The sequence below is a fragment of the Pollicipes pollicipes genome, unplaced genomic scaffold (genome assembly GCF_011947565.3).
Source record: "Pollicipes pollicipes isolate AB1234 unplaced genomic scaffold, Ppol_2.1 Scaffold_1600;HRSCAF=1878_pilon_pilon_pilon, whole genome shotgun sequence".
NCBI lineage: Eukaryota > Metazoa > Arthropoda > Thecostraca > Pollicipedomorpha > Pollicipedidae > Pollicipes > Pollicipes pollicipes.
This window is the reverse complement of record NW_023595962.1, coordinates 26,198,448-26,207,699: the sequence shown is the minus strand read 5'-3', so window position 1 is coordinate 26,207,699 and position 9,252 is coordinate 26,198,448. Positions and strand designations below refer to the sequence as shown.

Genomic DNA, 9,252 nt, shown 5'->3' with positions numbered 1-9,252 from the left:
ATTGATTTAATCGGTCCTTCTTAGGCAAGCCAACTAATACGCATCAATAAGTTGTGTCTTACACTCAGAACGCAGGCTTACCGGCAAAGTGTCGCGGAGACCCAGCGGCATCCGGCGCTCTCTTCCAGCACAGCCGTATCGGCCACAGAGCGTCCACTGACCACTCTCAGTCTCTCGGGAGAGCCTCTGGAGACCGCGCTCACTTCCAGCGCAGCCGCATCGGCCCCAGAGCGTCCACTGACTACTCTCAGTCTCTCGGGGGAGCCTCTGGAGATCAGTCTCAGTCTCTCATGAGAGTGGAGATCAACTTCAGGTGGGAGAGTCTTGGAAAATCGATCTCAGCCTGGATCAGTCTTTCTGGGGGGCTACGTTTTGGTTCCACGCGTAAAAGGTCGGTTGCATGCCATAACTTTCAAGTAGGCAATTCGTTGCTCCAACTCTTTAAAACAGCATGTTTTGTCTTCCGCTATAACCAATGTGGGAGGTATCGAGGTTTGGAATCAGCTACAATGGGATGTTCTCCATTATAACCGGCGCCAGGGGCGGGGTGAATCAAGTATCCAGCACTGACCAGTCTGGAACCTTCGGCATCCTGATACGTGGCTTCTCTTGCACGCTGTGCTTACATATAAGGAATTAGGAGCGCATTGGTGCCATGACTCGCTTTAGCACGTCCACATAACTGCGCATGACTTGTATGCACTTATACAGCCACCTATTGCATTCCTTTGAGAAAAAGAGCGGCAGGCGACCCTCCGCCCTATTCCGTACTTGCGCGTCACCAGCGCAACACCAGGTGGTGATATTCCGCCCGATTCCGTACTTGCGCGTCACCAGCGCAACACCAGGTGGTGATACCGATCTACCATCACTGTTTCCAGGCGTGCCATGTTTCCAGCTGGGATATATTGGACAGGATACGAATATGAACAGCTTATTTACAACAACATAATAGCAGCACATGAACCCCGCCCGGCCTCCAACGTCCCCACCCCAGCAGTATTCTCAGAAGCGCCTGCAGTCTGGCTAAGACGCACTCTTACCGCACATTCTTCATCAGGTCTTGACGTCATTACGAAAGCCTACCGCATTTCCCGCGTAACACGGCTGAGAGCCTGCTTTCGTGGAAAAAGCCCAAACAATCGCTCTTAAAGGTGCTTAACATCGTATGATACAGCCACGTTAGCTGACAGGGCCACAGGTAACAGTTTTAACGTTTTGAACTTGACCAGAAATGGAAATCACATCACGCCTTCTCCTGCCCGTTCACCATCCGAGATCACGCCTCCTCCTGCCCACCACCGCCCGAGATCCCACCTCCTCCTGCCCGTCACCGTCCGAGACCACGTCTCCTCCCGTCCGTTCACCACACGAGATCTCGCCTGTTCCTGTCCGTCACCATCCGAGATCACGCCTCCTGCCGCCCGTTCACTATCCGAGATCACGCCTCCTCCTGCCCACCGCCGTCCGAGATCACACCTCCTCCTGCCCGTTCACCATCCGAGATCACGCCTCCCCCTGCCCGGTCACCATCCAAGATCATATCCTATAGTGGGTTTCTTGGGCACCCATTAAGCGACAGATTTTTTCCAACACAGGTTACATATTTCTGTGCGTATATTCACCAAATCATCCTAGTCCGTAAAACTGAATCGCAACGCGTGGAGACACTCAGCGCAGCGGCCATCCTCCGGCGAACAGAAGTCATTGCGACGCTGAGAGGCATCCCACTGCCGTCAGACTGGCACGACCGTACACAGGCCTTAGCGTTCCGCTCCGCGAAGCCGGCGCGGGCACGTCAACGACGCCACTCGGTTACTATGATGTCATCGAATATCAGCAGGGGCTGATGGTAGGTGGGCATGCTGACGTCATCTGAAGAGACACACCGTCGATGGGAATGTCCTCGTTGGTAGGTGCCGACGCCATCAGGAGTTGGTGACATCATCAATACGGACTGACGTCAACATCGACAGCCATACTCTCGAAACCGCACATGTCGTTGCCGCGCTCGATCCTGCGAATGCGGCGAACGGTCACGGTACTGAAGGTTGGCAGGTCGCCGCTAGATGTCACTATCGGCACCTTGAGTGGCTTCAGTTTCAGGCAACAACAGTGGAATATAAAAGGAAGCACAGCCTGACATATAACAGCTCACACGGTTACATAAGAACATGGTACTAGAAAAACACCATATAAATCAAAACTGGAAATGCCCAATGATGAAACGAAAATGGGGCACTGGAACTCTTGACAAGCTACAACGAAAACCTTCACAAGCGAGACTGACTACTCCACGGACCCATTCGCTGAACGCGGAGTGTGTTCCCGGCCGGTTCATCGTACCGGAAGAAAGCCCTTCTCATCCCACCCTTCTCTCTAGGAGTTCTTGACAATCCAGTACTTTTTGCCGTCCTCTACTACTCTCTCTACTCCGTACTCTCCATACGCCACGACCAGGGCCGCGGGATTGGTCAGCTGGCAAGGTGAAACGAGTCAGCAGGGTGCGTTGGGCGACGTGATTGGTCACTTTTGTCAGGTGGACATCAGGTTTTAGGCGCGCAACAAGACATCTTTGAACTCAGCTTTGCCCGCGCCAGAAGCCACCGAAGGTCAATATAAAGATAAAGACCGAATCTCGCTGGCTACAAGCTTTTGGAGTGAGGCGAGAGAATTGGCGAACGAAGCCTTTCGCCTATGGGCGTCATGCGACGAGTCAACCGCTGACACCACGTTACGACACAGGCAAGCAACGACACACTGACTCAAAACCTGAACAGAAAACAACACAATCTACCTCCAGGAGATCAAAGCCGAACTTCCTGGTCCTCACGACGTGGCGATAGATGCCGCCCGAGTAGTCCATGAAGTCTGGATAAACCTCGAATCCGGCCGGAAGCGGCCCTTCTCCACCAGCGTGCGCATCATCTCTAGCTCACTGCAGCCGCCAAAGAATCCTACCGGGTCCAGGACAACCGTCAGTCTACCAGCACGCCAAGAGAGTGTGCATCATCTTCAGCTAGCTGTGGCAGCCGAAAGGCCTTCTATCAGATCCAGTGTCATTTGAAAACTGCTCCGGCGAACGTGACCCGGCGGGTGTGGTACTTCCTTCTCTCCCAGACCCCATCTCACTGCCGACGTAGCGGAACGCGTAGGTGAAGATACGGTGGCAGCCGGGGTCGGTGGTGCACTGCTTGGTGTCTGTGCCCTTGTAAGGGTTACACGACTCCATGACCATGCCGTAGTCCTGCCAGGAGAAGATCGTCCAGAAAGAGCATCAAACAGCCGGGCTGAACAGCCGCCAGCAGGGCTTGCTCCAGTCACTGGCGTTAGCAGGGACCACTGCTACCTCCTCTACCCTTTATAGGCGGCCAGAGCAGGCGAGTGGTCTATGCCACAAGCCACTACGGCTGGGCCGGCGTCTTACTCGTCACGCTCTCGCTGGGGACTCTGCACCAACAGCAGGGGTGCCTGATGGAGTGTCGGATGCAACGCAGCTCTTCGTCAGAGAGTAGAAAAAGACCAGATTGATAAGTGATAGAGCAGACCTCATAAGGTGCCGCACAGAGCAAAGCACTTAAACCAAGCGCTTTGATCTGAACTAATCACTCTCCGCCAAGCGAGCTATCGCTCACTGGGCACGGAATAGAGGAGAGGGCACTGGCAATGCCACACGGTAAATCCCTTTCTGACCATGCCCTTCAGGGCAGAGTTTACTGACGATAGCAGACGCGGAGCATGTCTTGGCGAGCTGCGTGGTACCCACTGACCACACCCTACGTCATGATCACAGACAATCCAGATCCTAGGTCTATGTGCCCTTGACACTGACCATGCCGTACTTCCCGGCGATCAGGTAGCGGAAGCCGCCGGCGCAGCCCTGGCTGTACTGGTTGCAGCTGACGATGTCTTGCGGTGAGAACACAGGCTGCATGGTGTTGCTGGTGAGGATGCGCACGCGCGGCTCCAGCGCCGCTATTGAGGCGAACGCGTAGCACGAGCCGCACGCTCCCTGGTTCCTGCGGAAGGAGACACGGGCTCCATCAGCAACGGTCATGGCCTGCCGGGACCAGGGGAAGAGGAGAGTCTTGCCAGGGCGGATGGCACGCGCTACACTTGACATCTGCTGACGGCAAGGTATTACGCGAGCGCCGGTGGCTAAAACTGAGAGGATGCTTATGGGGTATATCGCTGGATTCATAGGCGGCATCGCACGGTTTCAGGGAACGCTGTAGAAAAAGCAACAGGCTACAAGCATACTCATTGTGCCTCAGATAAAAGCTTCACCACCAACAACTTGACCGATAAGACAAAAAGTCCTATTGAAGAATCTCACCAATGTCCGGACCATGTTTCATCGGCAGCGACGTGCCAATGACAGCATGGTAACCATGGAAACCGTGACAACGAGTCTCCATGAAGTCTCCAGTCTTCAGTCAGCCACTTACCACAAGCCCGTGGTTTGTGGCAGGGAAAAGGCGGATCGCGGACGGGATGCCGGCGGATGTTACATAACTGGATTCGACAGCTTTAAGCGAGTGCATTAACAACGAACGCCAGGAATCATTCATCCCCGCCCGTAGCAGCGCGCTGCCGAGTCACGTTTTTGTGCGACAGGACTGTTTCATGCTGTTTGTGCATGCTGGCGTGTTATGGTGACGTCACTCACCACTTTCCGTTGTTTTTGACAAACCGTTTCATTTTTCAGACCAGCGACATATCAAGGTCACGTATGCATGTAGAGCGCAGTGTCCGGAGCTTAGGTGTTCCTTGGTGGTTTTAACCCCAAGGCACTTTGTTCTCCACAAATATGCACTAAAAAAAACTGTAAAAACATTGTTCTCTGTCATCGACGCCTGATTAAGGCAAGCTATTCCTGAAACTTCGACAGCATCACGTGCCACAGTCACGACTAAACGAGGGATACTGCTTCCGGGTTACAGTCGAATCTCTCTAACTTATCACACACAATCTTTCCTTGCAATGCACTCAGTGCCCAGGTCCGCTGCTGTTCACCAGCACACGGTCAATCCACCTACCCAACAACAACAACGACACTGATGCCCTCGGGCACCGGGCCCCAGCCCGCACTCAAAACAACAGCGTCTCTTGACGGCCCAGGAGAAGCGCAGAGAACATCTCGTATACTTCACGATTTAACGCTTCCGTATTGCACGCATACATCATTGTAACAAAATAAAAATTAATACGAAAGTATATGATGTCACACTAAAATGTACTTCTATATTTAGGATGAAGTCATCAGATATTGATTAAAAGTTATTTTTTATTAATTTTCAAAAGTAACATTATTCAAATTGCGTTTGAAACTCTCAGAAATAAACCTTGTGTAGAAGGTATAATGATGACGTCAAACACCATCCCAAACATTCGCTTGGGCACGCGGAAAACCACGGCTACGCGGGTCTCCGGCTCGGGGGGAGGATTCAGCATAGGAAGGGAAGACATATTCTCCACCAAGAAATACGAGCTGAATACGTGATGAAAATGCATAAAAGGGCTGTTCAGTGCATTAGCGATGAACATAAGTCACACAGATAAGAGAGTAGTATTAGCCTTATTCCTCGGAATAACCAGGAGAATGGAGATATAGTTTGGTTGATATTTCGGCAACATGCCTTCCTCGAAACGATAGCGGAAGATCTTATTGCAAGCTAGCATGCTATCCAACTAACTGAGAAACTACACACCTGCTACGAGCGGGGATCACTTCTGCTATTGTTTCGAGAAAGGCGTGCTCCGAAATATCAACCTCAACATATTTCCATCCTCCTGGTATTTCCGAGGAATAAGGCTAGTACTACTGTCTTATCTATGCATAAAAGGGTCATTACGAAACATGGATTTTTTTCTATCGACCTACAGAGCGTCGCCACAGAATCATAATCTGAGTATAAAGCTAAAGCGGGGTTTCCTGTTCTCCTTTGAGCAGAACTTTTAGTCTTAGAGTTATATAATCATCTACGTTTTTGAGATCTACCGACTTTTAGCCGGGTTCTACAAATGAATATCTGTTACAACATCATTAAGGTCCTAGAAAGCAATACCAAAACCGATAAACAACTCACAGCGGCTCCATCGTCGAAGACTGCTATCGCGTGCGCGCCATTTATGTAGCTTACCGACCTTTTCTGGAGGATCCGCGCGCGGAGCGGTGATAGCACGACTGGTTGGTGGTGTAGATAAGGGCAATATATAAATTCGGCTCGTTGTCATACACTGGGAAAAGTACTGCATCAGACTTAACCCTGGTGAGTAGATACAGCGATGCTAACTTTGTGCGTCTGGATTGCTTTGTGAGGAGGAAATTATTCCTACGCCTCTGCTGCACTGGCCTCCGAGCCCTGATCACGCTGCAGCCTGACGTCCCAGGCGGTGTAGTTTTATACATAAAATTGTGAAGTGGGTGCACAGAAAAATATTTTATCCCAAATAAATGGTGCAAACCATGTTCTCCCTGATTTTGACCAAGTTTTTGGTAAAAAAAACCAAGTTTTTGGTTTTTGACATCCTATCCATCTAAATGGGAAACTACACACCTGGTCCCAAATGAAGTATATCTAGGTCAGAAAAAGCGTTTGCAGGTATCAAATTGCCCCCAGAACCTTTCCCTGGGGTGAAAAATATTGCATCTTGGCTAGAATGTACCTGTGCTAACTACTATGTAATATAGTTAGTGCAGCTAACTATATTACATGGTTATCTATATTACATGCTCCTAATATATACCACATGCTCCTAATATATACCACCTGCTCCTAATATATACCACATGCTCCTAATATATACCACATGCTCCTATCTATATCGTGGCTTGCATGCCATTTCAATCATAAGCTTGTCATAATGTGCTGTGGGGAATGGTGCAACAGGTGCACGACATTTAAGCATTGGTTTCTGTCAGCCTTAATTGGGACTGACACCTTTACAACAGAATCATCAATATTAACAACTTGCATTAGCTCCATAGTTTCCAGAAATGCAATAGGTGTAAACATAGACTTAGGAAGGAAGCACTTTCTTAGGAAGCTATGAAAGTTGAGAATTGCAAGCAGCCAATCTCTAATGGTCTTTGGCAATCACTGAGACCAGCTGGAACATGACGTTTACTGTCATCTGCTGCTAAAGAATTTCCTTTAGTGCCAGCTGTGAACACCGTGCAAATTCACCTAGGTTATTTTGTTCTCACTACAAGCCATGATTTTAAAACTTTTGTTCCCTCCCCAAGAGCAAAAACCAAATTTCAGATTCTGGTAGAGCGTCAGCTGCTGTCAAACAATCATCATCATCATCATCCCGCACTCGCGCAACTAAGCACCAGCCAGCAGCTGAAGGAAGCTGAACGTGTCGTAGCATGGGAGCTGGCCCGTGCGGGGCCGCTCCGCCCGTCGCTAAGCACCGCGGGGGTGACCTCTGCGTGCTGGTGGCATGCGAGCTTGGTTTACGCCGGCCGGCGCCCGGCCGGGCCGCGTTATCGCGGTGAGGCCCGTCGCAGCGGAGCCGCCGAGCACCCGACAGACGCCGTAACTTTCGGAGGATTTGACGATGGACATACATAAGAGTGCGACGATCTTTCCCAAACTGGCCCCGAAGCTGTGCTTGTGTTTGACCTGCGGTTACCGACAAGGACATGTCTCTGCCGCGTCACCCACATGAGCTCACCGCACAAACAGGGGTCGGGCTGCAATGCCAGCGGACGCGGCCACGCCTTACGTAACGTCCAAAACGTTACGAAAGCATGGATCCATTGTTCAGTTCTGGGCAAGGCGCCAAAAAGAGCTGCGCTAAGCTGAACGGCAGCCGTCTGGGCGAAATGAGAAGTCGAACGGGAGCCTGGCCCTGATGGACGTCTGTGCACGGAGCCTTAACGGTGTACTCGTGGGCTGTTCACTTGCGCCTCTGCGCCAACAGCGACCGCCAGGTATCCTCCGTCCCGGCCCGCAGCAGGTGTCACACACCGCGAGAGGCAGATTGACCGTCCTGGACAACCGGTGCCAGTTATCACAGCTCCGTCTTCGCTTCATTTCCACATTATGGTCACCAGCAAACATTTTATTCTATTGCAACAAGACCCCGCATTGGCTAAATGCATGCATACATGAGACAAAATTACTTCTGATGGTGACCTAAACTGTTTCCATGAGGCGGTTTTTTTTGTTTATTTAGCTACTTCAGCTTTCACCAGCCAGAATTGGCTGGTCGCTTTGCGGCACAACAACAAAGTTCGCCAGATAATACAAAAACGCTGGGTCCACCCGAATGGCCTCAAACCCGTAACTCGCGAGACGGACCGTGAAACAGTTCGAGGATCAGCCTCACAGGAAGACGAGCGGTTTTTCATAGAATATATCTGGTGAACGGTGTGTGTAATCAGAAGAACTTGTGCTGAACGCATGACAACATGTCATCAGGGAGTCGTGAGCCGAGCTCGACACCAGCAGACCCGCGGAACACCAGACGACAGGTCACAGGCTCGAAGGACTTACCTCGCCGAGCTAGGAGCTGCACGCCAGGCCCCCGCCGCCTGCCCTGACCTGGCTGCGCCGCGGCGGAGATGGGCAGCGGCGAGAGGACAGGGGGAGGGGGTGATCTGGGGTGCCAGCTGCCGGCCATCTAGGGCCGGCCGCCCGAGGGGGGGGGGGACAAAGGGCCGACCCCAGTGTTTACCACTGGCTGCTGCCGCCCGCAGCCAGTCCCGGCAGGAGCAGGGCGAGGGGCAGGCTGGAGGCAGGGTGAGGTGCCGGCCGATTCCGAGAACAGCCACCCGCCGCGGCTCCGGTCTGGGTCCCTGGTGACGCTGCTGTGGCGGGCGGCAGCCGGCGCCACGACTACGGGAAAACAGGAGGCCAGATGGCCAGGGGGCTCCCAGCTCAGATGTCTCGCATGCGTTGTCTGTGACTGCGGGTCTCAGCTGGTATTGAGACTGCGATCAGGGGAGTAATGCCGAGTTAAGTCCGCAGTATTGCGGCCGAACTATGCTTGTTAGTTACAAAAATATGAGCATTTCACGCTGGTGAGCCTCATTCCTTAACGCTGGTTGCTAACGATCACCAGTTCTGAGCAAATCCTGCTCGCGATTGGTAACTGCCCCTGAACCAGTGCCAGAAATGCCTTGCATGAAATGTAGCAGACCAAGCGATGATAGGACTCAAGCGGCCAGGAGATGGCTGCAATGGAATGACGTTACTCTCACCATCGCTGACGCTTAATTTGGACGCCTTTTCGCATGGA

General features: G+C 51.9%; 1 long non-coding RNA gene across 2 annotated transcripts; it reads right to left on the bottom strand.

The window, feature by feature from the left end:
• Positions 1–1,766: 1,766 nt before the first annotated feature.
• On the bottom strand, positions 1,767–8,564 carry LOC119094956 (uncharacterized). 2 transcript variants are annotated; one of them, XR_005093846.1, is made up of 3 exons: positions 8,508–8,564; positions 3,833–4,019; positions 1,767–2,017 (listed from the first exon to the last, which is right to left on the bottom strand). It is a non-coding gene; the product is annotated as an uncharacterized LOC119094956 (long non-coding RNA). The 2 variants fall into 2 exon arrangements; XR_005093845.1 differs by lacking the exon at positions 8,508–8,564 and adding an exon at positions 7,684–7,772.
• Between the last annotated feature and the right edge of the window lie 688 nt (positions 8,565–9,252).